Raw genomic sequence first — 17,899 nt, forward strand, 5'->3', positions numbered from 1 at the left:
TGTCGTTTTCTGAGAAAACAACACTATGTAGGCACCACATGAGAGAAAACGGTGCATCAAACAACACCCTCTTGTTCGGTACCATTTTTCCAAAAAAAAAAAAGAAAAAACGTTGTTCAAAACCACACCTTGGAAATCAGAAAAGTGTGGTTTAGAGCAACACCAAATTCAAAGTTTTCTAGGAAAGACTGCATTGCTACCAATGATACAATGACATGGCATCAATGTGAAATCATCTTGGGTGTTGGATAATATAGATCAATGTTGAAAATGTTAATGTCAGCACTATTTAGCACCAAACAAAACCAGTGTTGTTTTATCAAAAAACATCTATATAGCAACACCAGTTCCAAATAAAATATAAGATACATTCTGAAAAAATGGTAATTAGAACTCCACATGCCCATGACTGTTTTTCTCAGAAAACGGTGTGAAGCACCGATACCAAACACCTATTAAGAATACTAAGGTTGTGTTTGGAAATGATGCAAATATGTAGAGTGTAAAACAGTTCATATAAATTGCAAAATTAGGTTAGTTTTGCATTGACAAATTTATCTTCTTATCAAACAGACTTTTCACCATAATAGATGCAAAAATAAATTTCAATAATAAATGCAAACTTCTTTTTTATTGATAATGTCAATGTAAATATGGATTGGCCTGTTATTTGTCAATGCATAAATCTAATATTGCCAAACATCGGCAAAAATAAACTAGAGTACAAATTTAGCCTAACCGGGATGCAGCAGAATAAGCCAAGAAATTAATTCAAGAGTTCCGTTTTTCGTTGTCAAGTTATGTGATGAGATACACTCTGCTTATGCAAGGTGATTAAGTTAATAATTTACAACAAAAAAAAAACAAGACCGAATAGAAAACACCCAAATCAAAATGAAAGAAGAAATAGCTTTTTAACCCGGTTTCTCATCACTCACTCTCTCTCTCACAATCACCTCTGTTAGAAAGAAGAGAGAGAGGCGATGCCGAAGGAGGAATTCCAGTCTCAATGTCTCCGGTACCCATGAAAGAATGGGAACTCACCTTCTCAGACGAAGAGGGGTAGGAATGTACAAAATCATCAAACCCCTCTTCGTTCTTGCCCGATTTGTACTCCCCCGGCGCGCTCACCGCTTCCGGCAACCTCACCTCTCCTTCTAAATACCTTACCACCTGTCTCATTGTCGGACGTGACGCAGGATCACTGCTGGAGCACATCAACCCTAACTTGACCACCATCACAACTTCGGCTTCGTCATAAACCCCATTCAACCTTGGGTCTACCACATCCAAGATGCCCCCTTCTGCCCATCTGTCCCACACCCAATCCACCAATATTAGCTCTTCCGGCAACGCTTTCGGCTCAATGGGTCTCCGCCCGCAACTCACCTCAAGCAACAGAGCACCGAAAGCAAACACATCGGAGCTCGTCGTAGCCTTCCCCGTACGCGTCAGCTCCGGCGCCAGATACCCCAGGGTGCCCACCACCCGGGTGGTACTTGGGTTCGACCCGTGCTCGTACAACCTAGCGAGTCCGAAATCACCCAGTCTACCGTTCAACTCGCCGTCCAACAACACGTTGCTCGCTTTAATGTCTCTGTGAATCACCACCTGCTCCCATTCTTCGTGCAAGTACAATAGGCCCGACGCCACGCCTTTGATGATCTTGAATCTCTGTTCCCAGCTCAGAATCGACTTGGGTTGGTCAAAAAGGAACATATCCAGGCTCCCATTTGACATGAAGTCATACACGAGGAGAAGATCTCCTCGTCTGCGGCACCATCCCTGTAATTGGACGAGGTTTCTATGGCGAAGACGACCGATGCTTGCGATTTCAGACACGAATTCTCTCAATCCCTGTCTTGATTCGTGCGAGATACGCTTAACTGCAACTTGGGTTTTCAAATTCGGTAGTGTTCCCCGATAAACTCGACCGAACCCGCCGAACCCAAGTAGCTCCTTTTCTCTAAAACCCTTCGTTGCCAGCTTGAGTTCTTGGTAGGAGAAGCGATGTGGGCCAACTTTGAACTCCCAATCCTCGATTACGTCCGCGTTTCTGATCTTCCAGATGAGATAGGCTGTAATGGAAATTACTGCAATGAAGAGAAGAGCGGCCGAGGCAGATACGCCGATCGTCAAGGCCGTGTGTTTCTTTTTGGGCCCGGGGAGCGAAGGGAGAGAAGAGAGGTCAAGAGCTCGAGCTTCTCCGTTCATCTTAAAGTTCCATCCGAATAGGTAATGGGAGCTGGCGAGTAGACCCGTGGAAGCAGAGAAGCCGACGTACATGGTGTCATGGAGAATTGGGGAGAGATCCAAATTGAAGGAGAGGATGGGGCGACTGGGTTTCGAAGAAGAAGGCGAAAGCGTTACGCTGATAAGATGATTTACCGCATCGTAATCAACCCATGCCTGAATGGTCTTGCCACCTTTGAGATTAAGGTCTTGTTGTGTGGAACCATCGGCATAATACCCGGCGGTAATAGAACCGTTGGACTGCAAACTGTTGATGTCGATCCCAACATGGTTGTCGTTGATATCACCGAATTCGAAGTCTTGAACCGTGTCGAATTCCACGGCAAAGACATGGTTGGAGAAGTTGCCATTGTCGCTGGAGTTGAGCAGGCCGAGGTACTGACTAGGAAGCGCATGACTGAGCTCTTTCGTGGGGGCAATGGTGAAAGCGAGGCCATGGCCGCCAAGCTTTGGGTATTCTGGAACGATTGCAAAAGCAAAAGAGGTGGAGAAAGAGAAAACAGTCCCGTCGGTGGAGTTTCGAAATTGGATAGCCGATGGATAGAAAGCGTGACCGATTAATCTTCTGGTCTCGTTGGTTAGGCGAAGAATCCCATTGCTCTGAATCTCCGCAACTCCATTCAAGCTGATGTTGTTACCAACTCCACTGAACCCGTTATAGGAGAACTCAACGAACTGCGACAAAACTGGGTTGCAAAGGAGAAGGAAAAGCCAGAGAAATCCAAGAGATATGACCATTGGAGAGACAAAAAAGGTAAGATTTTCAAGATCCCTGAGACGGAAAAGGCTGAGATTTGAGGGAGTTGGGGTGAGTAGAAAAGGAAAGAGTTTTGCAACAGGTAGGAATAAGATTGGGAAGATTGATGGCTGGGGCTGGTTTTCTTCTGGAAGCATCAACGGCAAGGCAGGGCCACAGGGGAGACAGGAAAAGGGAAGAGCTCATGGTCTTATGTCATTGGGGCATTTAAATTCATGATTATATAAATAAATATGCGGTTACAGTGGAATTTTGGACGGGGCTCGATGGGGATAAGTCAGACCTTGGAAACTATGGATGCGCAAGTTTACCGAATCAGCCTTGATTATTACCAAACATATGTAATTATTTTTAATAAATCAGGGTTAATTTAGGAATGGTTCCGTGACGGCTAGGCTAATGCAAAGACCCCGGCAAAAAGAGGCTGAAAAAACCACCCAGCACAGAACAGACGGTCATTAGCACTGAGACACGCAACTTGGATGGGTCCACAATCAGTAATTACACACGGTGCTTGGATATCGGAGCATCAGAGCGGAGAGGGCATCCATAAATGTTGTAGTACGAGCACTGACAGTGACAGATACTTTGGAGAAGAACAGTAGGGTAGTGTTTGGACAGAGAAATGGATTCTCCAGTTCTGCTTTTATCATGTACAGTAGACACTGTAAATCGATTTATACAAATTGGGAATATTTTCGATAGTATCTTGTATTTTAGGCCAGTGTCAATTTAGTATCCGAATTTTAAAGCGCGACAATCTAATACCCGCGTTAACCGTAAAGTAGCATATAAAAAGACAAAAATACCCTTTAAATGTAAACGTTTTCAAGTATTTAACCTCTTCTTTTCTTTGGTATTCTTCTGTCTCCGAGTATTGTACCTCTTATTTTCTTTTGGATTTTCGTTAGCTTATTCGAATCTTTATTTCTTCTTCACCCGTTTTTTGATACAATATTCATTCGAACCAGCGAACACAGTAGTGTTTCAAGGGAGATATTCAGCGTCTTTTCACACCCAAGACGGCCCATTGATGGCAAAAAATCCCCAGAATATGGTTTCCCCAAATTAAAATGTCCAAATGAGCATAAAGCAACGAGACTGACCAGTAAATCTCTGCCCATTTTATGCACGGTTTTGCACGTAGTCGGCCTGTTTTCATGTCGGAATAACGCCGGCAGACATTATTCATGCCAAAAAACAATGGTTTTTCACTCGGTTTTGGATTTTGGATGAGCGGTAAAACATTCCCCTGTTTCGGTTTTTGGTGCTCCCATATTCTGTGAATGTCCAGCCAAGCTCCGGGTCTCTGAAACTCTACTATCTGCTGTGACTCTTTGAATGCTCTAAATTGATACTCGGTTAGTTTGGTAGAGGAAGAACAGCTTTTACATAAACTGTTCTGGGTGCTCTGCCCCTGTTTTGGGAATGTCCAGCCAAGCTTATTCGGGTCTCTGGCCGACTCTTGGAATCTCTGTCCCATCCACACAAGGCCTGGTCATTAGGACCGGTGAACACCTGGAAAAAGCTATAGTTCTCTGCCCGCATGAAACAACCGTCCAAGAAGATGCGGCCCCCATTGTAGGGGAAACAATGGGGAAGGATGGTACGAGTCTCAGCGTAGCACAAAACACAGTCGAGCAAGGAGAGGTCCCATAGCATTGGGCAAGGCCGAAGTTAGTGTCAGGTCTTGAGCCCACGATTGAGGTTTCGAAACCAGTAATGCACATTTGATCCTGATTTAGAAAATGATGAACAGTATCTAAGGTTAATTTTGACATTTTTAGAAATATTAAATCATACATGAGTTCATGTGAAATTCAGGTATTAGATTAGCACTCAGCCTAAGGTGTAAAGTATCTATAGAAATTTTCCCTTAAAAATTTCTCTCTCTTCAATGTCCAAAGTTTAAAATTGGAAAAGAGTGAAGACACTGGATCCATCATGCATGCTGATTGATAATAACGATGAGCCTGGGTTTATCTATTAATCTAATCTACTGATGCCAACGATGATATTAACGTTGTGCCTGGATATTTATTTATTCAAATCAACTCAAGCAGGAGGAGGCTTGTTAATATAACAATGCTGGCTTAGGAGGCCGAATTGGATAGCTGAGGGATGAGATGGGCCAGAGAGATTGGAGTACGTAGATAGTGGAATAGTGCTAGCGTTTCCCCGTCCAATACTCTAAGTCACAGTCGTCCACTTGATTAAACAAGTACTTGAGATGTCTGGGTCACAAGAAAATAAATTTCTTTTCTTTTCCCATTAAAATAGTACTGTAATGGAGGCAGAATTGTAATCCCATCCTCCTCCAACCACAACGAAGAGACAATTACGCGGGTAGGGCTTGGATACGGGTACGGGTACCAGGTACTGGTATATTCGTGCATTCAGATTCCAGCCTTACCTTTGAGAACTGATTAACCGAAGGGCCTACTGTCTTGTTTTTTCAGTGGTTAAAGTGATTAAGTTGGTTGTGGGTTGTTACCACTTACCACAAGCTAGAGACTAGAGTGATAGAGCTAGAATGAATTGGGTCAAAAAGTTGGTATGCGTATCAACTTTTAGGTTTACAATTCTTACAAAACGACTGATATCAACTGAGATTAATAATATTATAGAGGCAATCCCGCAGTTCCACGTTATTGGCTATTGGCTAAGCAAAAGATATTGATTTTTTTTCCATTCTTTCAAATTTTTAAATTATAAAACTTGTCTTCCTGCTCAGGTTGATGAATGACAAAAACCATATTTTAATTTTTAACTCTAAAATATATTCTGCTTGAATGACACCTAATATTGTAAATAAAAAGCACTGTACTAACTCTAGCTAACTTGAACAAGCTGCAAACTGTTTTCATAAATTAACCCAAGAAAGGATGAAGCAAGGTTTCCAGTTCAAGACCTCTGATTTTCATAAACACAGGCAAGGATTTGTCAAGTTTTTTGTTCGTGCCGCTTGGGTATATATTTAGTATTGATTGTATTTTTCTTGCCATTTTGTTGAAAACACCTTTTTTGCTGTTTTTTATTCTCAAAATTTGTTTTTAATATGGTTTTCAAACTGTCGTTGAGCAAGACAATCAGATTGTTCGACTCAGGAACTGTCTAGGCAATCGGTTTTATTTTATCTTAAATTCGGTCTTTGGTAAAAAACCGTTGAATCGGTCAATGACTCATTGACCCGGGTGGTTAAACCATTGACATGTTTAATGGTTTTTGGTCATTTTTATTTTTAATTATTTTTTTTCTTTATTAGAATGGGTCATCCATTTGAACTGAATAGTCAAACCATTGACTCGAAAACTGGTGGCCAAAACAGTTCCATTTTCAGGTTGTTTTTTAAAACCATGGTTTTCAACTTTTTATCCTATGTGATGGTTAATCACAACTAAATATCTTAAACACTAATAAAAAATTATATATTGAATTTTGTATACAATGCCACTATTCTGGTTTCCAAGATAAAATTCAATTATAAATATTACTTAGGTGATGTTTGGCATCGATGTCGTTTTTTGAGAAAACAATGCCATGTAGGCACCACATCAAGAAAAAAAATGGTGTGTTCCAGATCACACCTTGAAAATTGGAAAAGAACGGTTTAAAGTAATATAAAATTCAATATTTTTTGAGAAAACAATGTATTACTACCGGCGGTGCAATGATGTGACATCATCTTAGACGTTAGATAATATACATCAATGTTAAAAATGCCTATATGGCAGAATAGGTTCCAAACACACAAAAAAAAAAATACAACTCCACATGTCAAATACTATTTTTATGAGAAAACAGTATATGATGTTGTTTCCAGCACCATGCCAAACACCTACTTGATAAGCGACCATGATACTAAACATAGTCTAAATTGAAACAAAGTTTTTCGAAAAAGAATTTTAAGTTCATCCCATACCAACCATTTTTATTGTGCAAGTATAACTTTGTCCAATTGTTATAAAATTTATGGTCACTACTCACTACAAATAATCAATTAGTGATTTGGTTTTTGCTCAAATGCATTCCTGACCTCATCCCAGTGGGGTGATTTATTAGATTAGATCTTTTCGTTCAGGTGACTCTTTATTGATTGATGAATAAATATCGGATAAGATCAAAGCGGCTCGTGGATATTAAAATAAACTCTGCCGTGAAAGCCTCCATGCCGCCCACTCTCGGCTCTCGCATATCAATAATTCAATACTGCTGCCGCTAGCCTTCTCCGCCCACATTTGGGCTCGCCTCTTCGTTGTGGACATTTGTCAAACAGTACTAGGACGAAGCTAACTTGGACTAGAGAGACGTCCTAATTCTAGGTGTTACAATTCCTTTTTTGTTTTTTTCTCGTTGTCCATAAGTGTAAATTGTCAACGAGGGACGAAAAAGAGTGGCTTCTTGAGTCACTTTGCTTTGTGGAAAGGGTCTTTTCTGGGTCATTGAAAACAAAGGAGGCTACTCCATCCACCTGCCAGAACATACTTCCACTCACTTACAGGATGGAGGGCTCAAACTTCCAAGAAAGAAAGAAAGACCACTAATGAATAGTTTATATACACGCTCAACCTCTTACTGACCATACGAAAAAATAATGTATATTAAATAAATAATTGGATGACTAATTAAGTAAAATATTAAAACCCAATTTTTGTTATAGGAATACTAAATTTTTAGAACGTCCAGAAAAAAAGATTACTATCTTATCCTTTGTTCTGTTGTAAATAGAAAATAAAGCAAAACTTTAACGAAAAACAATAAAAATATATCTCAAATATTTCAATCTAAAATTTTTCTCTCATTTTATATATTTAAGTAAAAAAAAAAACACTCTTCATTCAAATCAAACTCAGTCACACTCCATATCTACTTGCATGGCATAACTGTTACTTTATCCCTTTTAATTTCAAATGCAACAAGAACCGATGAGATCAAGAAAAGATCTATGGTCAAGAAGAGGACATGTGGCTCTATAGCACCCAAAGTCCACTTCTATCAGATGTCAATTAGAACAAAGGTGTATTAAATAAAATTAGCTAGACTAACATAAAAATATGTTTAATAAGCTGACATGCCATTTAAGGGCAGTTTGATCATAAAAATTGCATATATGCTAATGTGAACAACTTGTATCACTGAACACTAATGGTGCTCTAACGATGATATGCTTTAATTGATCAAATCCCTTTTGGTATCATATATGCATGTCTTTTCGCCCATCGTAAGTTTTTCAAAGATAGTGTCATGGAGATGATGCATGATCATGTTGCGTTACATGTCACCAAAGCCATTAGAATTCGTCTATCCAGACTTACAAAATCATCCACTCCACAAACTAAATCCACTTATGTATATAATCGGTTGACTTTCCTTCAATGCTAGTGGTAGTGTTAATAAGATCTCCATCATCTGTTGCATTCCATCTCTCGATCGGTGGCCATGGCCGGCTGTATTTAATGTTATACTTTATGATTCAACTTTCAATTTCAACACGAAAAAGAATGTTAATAATATTGTTTTATATTTAGCAAACAATAGCTTAGGCGCGCTAAAATTGTTGTTTTACTGTTAATTAATTGAATATTACATGCAAAGCTAAAACATCATTACCCTACGAATTATATCGTCCCGGGCAGGGCCAGCTTGAATATAAAAATGAATGTATAGGTCAAATCCTGCTCTCGCTATCTATCAAGAATAAATACGACTGGATGATGAGATCAGTTTCAACTTTCAACTCAGCTTGCCGATCCGAGTCCGATACAAGAAAGAAAATTGTCAACGGCCATGACTAGCCAGGAGCGTCTAAAATGAGAGAAAGAAAATTGTCAGCAGGACAATCCGCGGAGAGCTCTCGATAAAATGCAAATACGTCGGCATTTGCAATAAATACAAGATATTGCATCAATTTATTATTTTTTTTCAAGTGTAAAAAAATGTTTTATAATCTAAAATGTCAGGCCTGGTGTAGTCATATTGTTCATTAGTTCCAAGATGCTGGAAACTTGAAATCTCGGCAAAGAACCAAAGACCAAGCATTTGAGGCTATTTTCTCATACAACTTGTTTTGTGGTTGAAAGAAATATTATATGCATATAAGGGTAAATTACAAATTAGTAGGAGAGCTAGTCTCACTTTAATAAGTGAACCTCAATTCTCCAAAACTATCAGTTTAATACCCACCCCTAAGGGTGCGCAGTATGTCAGTTATCTGATGCACATGGGATTAGTAATATTTCAAATTTATCTTTTAGAAGAAGACATTGTTCATTGTATCCTTGAGACTAAATCACAGTGGCAAACTGACAGTGAATAAAGTCTCAAACCCGCCATTATTTACATCCATTATCTAAAAAATATCTCTTCAATGGATTTTAACATGTTTTTTAGCTTTTGTCATTCTCAAATAAATAAACTTATTAAAAAACAAAAAAAAAAAAAATATATATATATATATATATATATATATATATTCATTAATCACAAGGGCCATTAACAATAGAAGAAACAAGAAAAAGGCAAAAATGTTGTTGTCAGATGAGTGGAAGCATCAGCAAGAGGGGCTTTGCATAATGATAAAGTGAGTTCAATGTGGTTGGTTAATGATAAAAATTAGATGACATCTGAAAGACATTTTTCAATATAATTGGTTGATAATGAAAATTAAATGATGTATGAAGGGCAATTTTATCCTTTTGCATGTTACTGCAATAACGATTAGCCCTACAGTACGGAATGGGATATGCGCCTCACAGCCATATCCACCGTGCATTGAGAATATCTTCCGCGACTAGGATGTGCGTGTGAAGTCGGATCCGGTCTTTTTAGAGTACTGGGTACTAATTTGCAATTTACCCAAAAAGTAAAGAATTATTAATTGCCACGTCACTCAAAGTCAATATTTCTATATGTAGACTCATAGTTACCCAACCATGCATGAGATAGGGCTGAACTCTGGTTATTGAGTTTAAGTGCGACGCCGACATGACCAAACAGTAGCCAGTAGGTATCTTTTCGTACCCTGTTAGAAAAATGGAACGTAGGCATCACGGATCCGGAGATGGTGCAGTGGGTTAGGACCGTGGGGCCGTAGGCGACATTGAATTTGGCCAAGAAAGAATTTGCTTCTTTGGGGATTTGGGATGGGATAGTGTGTTTGGCCCCAAAGTTGAAGACCCTCAGTCTTCAGAGGGAAAATTGATTTTATTGAAAAAAGGCAATTCATTATGGATGTTAATTGTTTCTTAAACTCACCACAACCTTTTAAAAACTATTGAAATTACAAAAAAATATAAAAAACTATAGAAATTGAAAACAAAATCAGAAAATAAAAGTTGTAGAAAAACACCTAAAATTATAGAAAAACACAGAATTTTATATATGCTTATATATTTTAACATTTTAACTACAAAAACATGAGAAAAAGGAAAATGTTCAAAAAATAGTTTCAAATATAAAATACATAAAAACACAGGAATTACAGAAAATATATAAAAAACTATAGAAATTGAAAACAAAATCCCAAAATAAAAATTGTAGAAAAACACCTAAAATTATAGAAAAACACAGAATTTTATATATGCCTATATATTTTAATATTTTAACTACAAAAACATGAAAAAAAGGAAAATGTTCAAAAAATAGTTTCAAATATAAAATACATAAAAACACAGAAATTACAAAAAAACATAAAAAACTATAGAAATTGAAAACAAAATCAGAAAATAAAAATTGTAGAAAAACACCTAAAATTAAAAGAAAACACAGAATTTTATAAATGCCTATATATTTTAAAATTTTAACTACAAAAACATGAAAAAAAAGGAAAATCTTCAAAAAAATATTTTCAAATATAAAATACATAAAAACACAGAAATTACAAAAAAAATATAAAAAACTATAGAAATTGAAAACAAAATCAGAAAATAAAAATTGTAGAAAAACACCTAAAATTATAGAAAAACACAGAATTTTATAAATGCCTATATATTTTAAAATTTTAACTACAAAAACATGAAAAAAAAGGAAAATCTTCAAAAAATATTTTCAAATATAAATTACATAAAAACACAGAAATTACAAAAAATATATATATATATAAAAAAACTATAGAAATTCAAAACAAAAACAGAAAATAAAAATTGTAGAAAAACACCTAAAATTATAGAAAAACACAGAAATTGCAAATAAATAACAAAAAATACAGAAAAATGTATAGATTGTAGAAAATAGAAAAATGTAAAAAACAGAAATTAGAAAAACAACATTGGAAATTATAACAAAACACTAAAAATGCAAAAAAAAAAACAAGAAATTTGAAAACTGGAAAAGACAAAAGAAACTTGAATAATATAAAGATTGGATAAAAAACAGAAATTGCAAATATACATAAAATGATAAAAAAATAAAAATATATATATTATAGAAAAAAAGTAAAAAATTGTATAAAACACAACAAAGTGATAAAATTTTCAAAAATATAATAAAAACCTACAAAAGAATACATAAAATGATAAATATTTAAAAATATCAACTAAAAACGCAAAAATTAAAAAATATATATATTTTTTAATTATATAGTTTAGAAAAAATAAAAAATTACAAACAAACTAATAAAATGATAATTGTTTTCAAAAAATAAACAAAAATTAGACATTGAATCCAAAGATTGTTGCAACAAAATTAAAAAAAAAAATTAGACAATCATTTAAACAATTACAAAAAATATTTTTTTGCATAGATTTTGTAGAACCTTTGATGGGGATTTACATTCCAGATTCAAAAGAATACATTGCAAATGTTTCAAAACATCAAAAATCTTTGAAATTTATGATCGTCTTCTTTCAAATCTTCAAACTAGTAGATCGTCTTCTTCAAGATCTAAGAAAGAGAGAAGGTGCTATGGCGAAAACAAGATCCTTAGAGGGTGGTGCGGCAGCGGCAAGATCTAAGCAAGAGAGAGGGTGGTGTGTCTACCTTCAAGAACGAGAGAGAAGGTGCTATAGCGGCGGCAAGATCTGAGCAAGAGAGAGGGTGATGCAGTGACTACCTTCAAGATCTGAGTGAGAGAAGATGGTGTGGCGGCCAGATCTAAGCGAGAGAGAGGGTGATGCAGTGATTACCTTCAAGATTTAAGCGAGAGAAGGTGGTGCGGCAGCCAGATCTGAGCGAGAGAGAGGGTGATGTAGTGTACCTTCAAGATTTGAGCGAGAGAAGGTAGTGTAGCGGCCAGATCTGAGCGAGAGAGGGGTGATGCAGTGGTTACCTTCAAGATCTATGCAAGAGAAGATGGTGCGGCAGCCAAATCTGAGTGAGAGAGAGGGTGATGCAGTGACTACCTTCAAGATCTGAGCGAGAGAAGATGGTGCAGTAGTCAGATCTGAGCAAGAGAGGCAGAGTAGAGAAAGAGAGAGAGAGAGAGAGAGAGAATTTTAGTCTAACACTAACCTAAATGACCCTTTTCCCCTAATTCCCCATTCAAGGGTAATTTGGTCATGAAAAGTGTTATTTATGCTAATATGGCCATTTATGTTAAGAAACATTAACGATGCACTAACGAAAGGTGAGTTTTGGAAAATAAAACTCATTTGACATGGTAAAGTTTGGACATTTTGAAAAGTTGTGGTGAGTTTAAGAGAATTCATAAAAAGTGATGGTGAGTTTTGGACAATTTCCCTTTATAAATATAAATATATAATACATATATATTATTTATCTTTTTTATAAAAACATGTATATATATGATGAAAATAATTTAAAAAATACTTGTATTTTTTGTTTTTACTTTATTTAAACTAGTATTATGTTTTTTAATAATTTATTAATTTTTAAAGAAAACAAGTCATATCAGATCAGATCCGAAGATCCAACTTACCAATAGGATTTGAATTCAAATCGAATCTGATCCTATCAAATTCGATTGGATCTTTGGATCGAATCATATCCGACATGAACAGTGTTGGATCATATTCGAATATACCCTGATTCAAATCCGATCCGATCCATTTGCATTTCTAGCTAAAAGCCAAGAGCTAAACCATTGACTTATAAATTGTTCATATCACATGGAGCCATTTACGGATCAAGATCTGAATACATATCCTCTGATGAGATCTCATTTGGATCTAACTCGGGTCCATCGAAAATGTGCATACCTGACCTATTTATTAATAGGGTAAAATACAAAAACCTCCCCTGAAGTTTCTGACAATTATAAAAACCTCCCCTCTATTTTTGACAAAATCAACAAATACCTCCCTTCCGTCAATGACCAAGACGGGAAACGTTAAAGAGATGACCATTTTTTTCAAAATACCTATTTTACCCTTTCTCAAACACTGTTCATCTTCTTCCTCACACGCACAATGGCAGAATGGCGGTGCACTCCCCCCTCCAACCTTCCCTCTTCTTTAATTTCCCTCTGACTCTCTCTCTCTCTCCCCAACAATGGCAGAATGGCGATGCATTGTTCATCTTTGTGTCTCCTCTTGTTTATTAATGTTTCTGTCTCTGTTGATGAAACTATCTTTACCTTTCATCTCCCAAATCATGTTGACTTGCAAGATTGGAACGACCAAAGCAGCACCAAGAATCCAAGCAGTCACAATGGCATCAACTATCCGATTCCTCTATTGATTCATCCCACCAGAAACCACAACCAGCGGATACTTTCTTCGGTCCTTCACAATCACTTCGCTCGACCTCCGATATTCACCACTGAAATCTAAGCATGGTCAATAACCCAAACCACCTAGCTGCTTCCAAAACTTTGTTTCCTCACCGTCCTCCTCTTCTTGGTGAACGTCCCAACATTTGATCCTAGACCCATCTGTGTAATCGAGTCCTTCCTTGAGAGTAGTGTTTGTTGTTGACCAATGAAACATGGGTTGGGCGAGAAAGGCAACAGTGAGTCGAGATTGAAGCCCAACCCTAACATTCCGATGAAAGCAAAGAGAATGTTGAGGTTGGGCGTTCCAATCTTGGTGCTGCTTTGGTCGTTCCAATTTTGCAAGTCAACGTGATCTAGGGAGATGAAAGGTAAAGATAGTTTCATCAACAAAGACAGAAACATTAATAAACAAGTAGTGCAAAGAATCGAAAGATGAAACTGTAAAACAGACACATTTATAGAAATCCCCTTTTACCAATGATTTTTTAAGGAACGTCTTTGTGGCTTATTTTTTGTTCTATTTTTCTTGATTTAAATCAAACAAACTGAAGAAGAAGAAAAGGAGAGCAAGAGGAGACGTAGAGATGAACAATGCACCGACATTCTATCGTTGTTGGGGGGGAGAGAGAGAATCAAAGGAAAATTAAAGAAGAGAGAAGGTTGGAGGGGGGAGTGCACCACCATTATGCCGTTGTCTGTGTGAGAAAGAAGATGAACAGTGTTCGAGAAAGGGTAAAATAGGTATTTTGAAAAAAATGGTCATCTCTTTAACGTTTTCCATCTTGGTCATTGACGGAAGAGGTATTTGTTGATTTTGTCAAAAATAGAGACAAGGTTTTTGCTAAAATGAAACTATAGAGAAGGTTTTTATGATTGTCAGAAACTTCAGGGGAAATTTTTATATTTTACCCTTATTAATAATTCAGGTTGGGTTTTCAAGGACTCCAAATCCAATCCATTTTGGTCTGGGTTATACCTTCAAATCTGAGTATGTGAATCATTTTTAATTATCAAACCTTGATAAATACGAGTAGGGATCTCAGATTCCCACATCTTAACCTATCCTTAACGTAGGTAGAATTGTTGTTTTCTTTATACATGCACACTTAAATAAACGATGGTGAGACTGAGATCAACAAAGGTTCGAACCGTTCAACAGTTTTGCCAATTTTTATTTTTTTATTATTTTTTTCATTTTTTTGTCAGAACGGGCCATCCATTCGGTTCGAATAGTTAGACCATTCGACCTGGAAACCATACCCCTGACCAATTGGTTGTCCTGTTCAGTTGATGCATAAATGTACTGACTTGGCAATTGGATTGGGTGGGTCGGGTTCAGGTTGGGTCAAGACACTTCGGGTTGATTTCGGGTTGGGTTATCAAATGCTAGACCCTAACTCTAAATGTTCAGGTTAGGGTTGACCCATGGGTATTGGTCATCCCAAAAAATAATTGAAATTAAAAAAATAAAGAAAAACTACATGAAAATTGCTAAAATTAAAGGAATTAATCTTAAAATTCCAAATATAAAATAAAAAACTTGAACATTTAACAATTTAAAGAGTAAACAATAAAGAGTAAAGATTAAATAGAAAAAATTAAAGAATGGAAACTTATAACAATACATAAATAGTCCCAATTAGACTTGACAATCAGGTCAGCGGGTTGACCCATGACCCAACCCAACCCAACCCAATTTTTTCCAGGTTGGGTCAGGTCGGGTCATTCTCACATTCAGGTAACTAAATATGAGACCCTAACCCTGTTTTTTCGGGTTGGGTTGGGTTGGGTCGATTTCGTGGGTTGGATCAACTTTTTGCCAGGTCAAGATTTACCAAAAGTAATGGAGTATTATTCGGGCTCCCGCCTCCCAGCATACCTCACCGTTTCCAAGTTTGGGCTGGCTCAGAAAAGTGTTTGTTGATTGCTGACCCGAAAAAGTAAGAAACAATGAAATCCAAAAAAAACAATTGGCTGGGTTACTGTTGTACTTAAGGTGGTGTTTGGTTCGTGGTTGAAAAAAAGGGTGGTTGTGTTTTAGAAGCATATCACCTCTTTCCAAAGTAAAAATATTGGTTTTGAGTTATCATAAGCATTTTGCTAGGTATGATTGTTTTTGTGTTCTAAACCACAGAAGTCAGAACCACAACCACAAAAAGAACACCCCCTTTTAGGGGTGTTCACGGGTCGGGTTGGGTCGGTTTCTTGGGATTTTCCCAACCGACCCGACCTGGTCGGGTTAGCTAAGGTGGGAATCGAAACCGACCCACTGACAGGCCAAACCGACCTGGTCGGTTTGAGTCGGGTTGGGTCGGTCTCGGTCGGTTTCGGTTTTGCTCCTGTACAAAGCCAAATAAAATCTGAATTAGTTGATAATTTGATATTCAAGAGTCCAAGATAAATCTAAATTTAATTCAAGTAAAGAATAAAATCAATAAATTCTTCATGTAAAAACAAGTGTCAATAATGGGCCTTCTAGAGTAAAAAACTAGGTAAATCTAGGTAGGTAAATCAATAAAATAAAAATTTAGAAACCTTCTAAATTCTAATCTAGGTAAAAAACTAAAAAAAAACACCTAATTGAATTCTAATTGTAATTGCCTAATGGGCCTTCTAGAGTTCTAGTTCTAGTAGAAGTCTAAAAGTAGAAGACTATTAGGAATTAGGAAACTACTCAAACTAGGAAGTAGGAACTACCAAACTAGTAGAATACTAGTTCGGTTCGGGTCGGGTTGGTTTCGGTTTTCACGCAAGAAAACCAAAACCGACCCGAGATTTCGGTTTATGTATGTGCCCAACCCAAAACCGACCGGTACGGATGAAAACCCGGCCAACTCGGGTTAGGTCGGCCCAGGTTGGTCGGTTTGGTCGGATTGGGCATTCTTATGAACTACCCCCTTTGAATCTATGATGCCAAAAAGAGCTTTAACCTGTTTGAAGCAAAATTAATTACTTGGGCCTGAAGAACCAGGGCCTTTTCAAAGCCCAAAAACATCTGCCCAAACAATACACCAAAGCCCATTATTATTCTTGAGAGAGAGAGAGAGAGAAAGAGAGGCCTTACACAATTTCATTGCGTCGAATCCCCCATCAATACTACAGCTGAAAGAAAAGAAGGCCAAATAAACCAAGTATGTGGCCTAGCCAAAAAAAAAAAAAAAAGAAAAGAAAGAAAGTTATCCAGTGTTGCCAAATCCCATACTGTCAAGATTATTAAACCGCAACCAGGAATTTGAAAAAGCTATCAGATTAAGATGGTCGATGTTTCGTCCGATTTGAAAACCAATGTTTTCATATTTAGGAGGGAATATCGTTCATGGAAGAGAATTTGAAATGCGGCTTCGATCGTGTCCGTCATGTGTTTCAACATTCAAGTTTGAACCCATCTGCAATTAGGTAGTTCGTGCGTGCTTCTAAAAATTGAAGGAGGGAGTTTCAACATTCAAGTTTGGAATTGAACTAGTTCGTTGTTCAATTCCAAAAGTGAAGCAGAAGCAACACTGCAGCAGTTGCAATTAAGAATTCTTTGGATAGCAGAGAAGTGTTGTTAGGAAGGAAGGAAGGAGGAAGGAGGGACAACTAGTTCAACAATGGGTTGCGATCGACGCTTCAATTCACAGTTGCAATTAAGGTCTTCATTTGCCCTTATTCGCCCATTTAATTTTTAACCCACGAGGCATTCCTTATTTTGGCCCATCGAGGCCTTCTGATAAATGCCCATCAAGGCATTTCTTTTGGTTGACCCATTGAAACTCATTCCCTGTCTTAGACTAGCCCATGATGACCCACTTTTAGTTCCAATAACCAGCTCATGGAGATTTTTCTCTCCAAAAGAAGCAATAGGACAACAAGGTCAGCATGTCATCATCTATTTGCCACGTCATTAAACAGTGACCTTGTAGGTTGCTTAATCAAACACAGGAAAATCATTGTGATCCCATGTATTTGAGGGGCCACATTAGGTAACAACATAAGATTTGGTGGTTCAGATGTAATTAAGTTGTGATAAGATAATTAGGAGGATGAGAAATGAGAGATTTAAGATAGAATTTGTGTTAGATTAGGATTAATGGTTTAATCTTCATGTAATTCCAAGATTTTATAATTAATGAAATTGTTCAGCCTTCTCTGAGTTTTTTCAATATTAGTGTGTTTCTTTAATAGTTTGATTTTTAAACAGTAAACTAGTAAAGCAACTAAAGCAGCTGAAAGTGTGAAAC

The 17,899-nt window shown here is 37.1% G+C and overlaps 1 pseudogene across 1 annotated transcript; it reads right to left on the reverse strand.

Annotated features, from left to right (window-relative positions):
* Positions 1-746: 746 nt before the first annotated feature.
* On the reverse strand, positions 747-3,714 carry LOC104601095 (L-type lectin-domain containing receptor kinase S.4 pseudogene; annotated as a pseudogene). The gene has a single exon (XR_016082791.1). The product of XR_016082791.1 is annotated as an L-type lectin-domain containing receptor kinase S.4 pseudogene (transcript).
* Positions 3,715-17,899: the final 14,185 nt, after the last annotated feature.

Source organism: Nelumbo nucifera, chromosome 2 (genome assembly GCF_055504915.1).
Source record: "Nelumbo nucifera cultivar China Antique chromosome 2, China Antique-T2T, whole genome shotgun sequence".
Classification (NCBI taxonomy): Eukaryota; Viridiplantae; Streptophyta; class Magnoliopsida; order Proteales; family Nelumbonaceae; genus Nelumbo; species Nelumbo nucifera.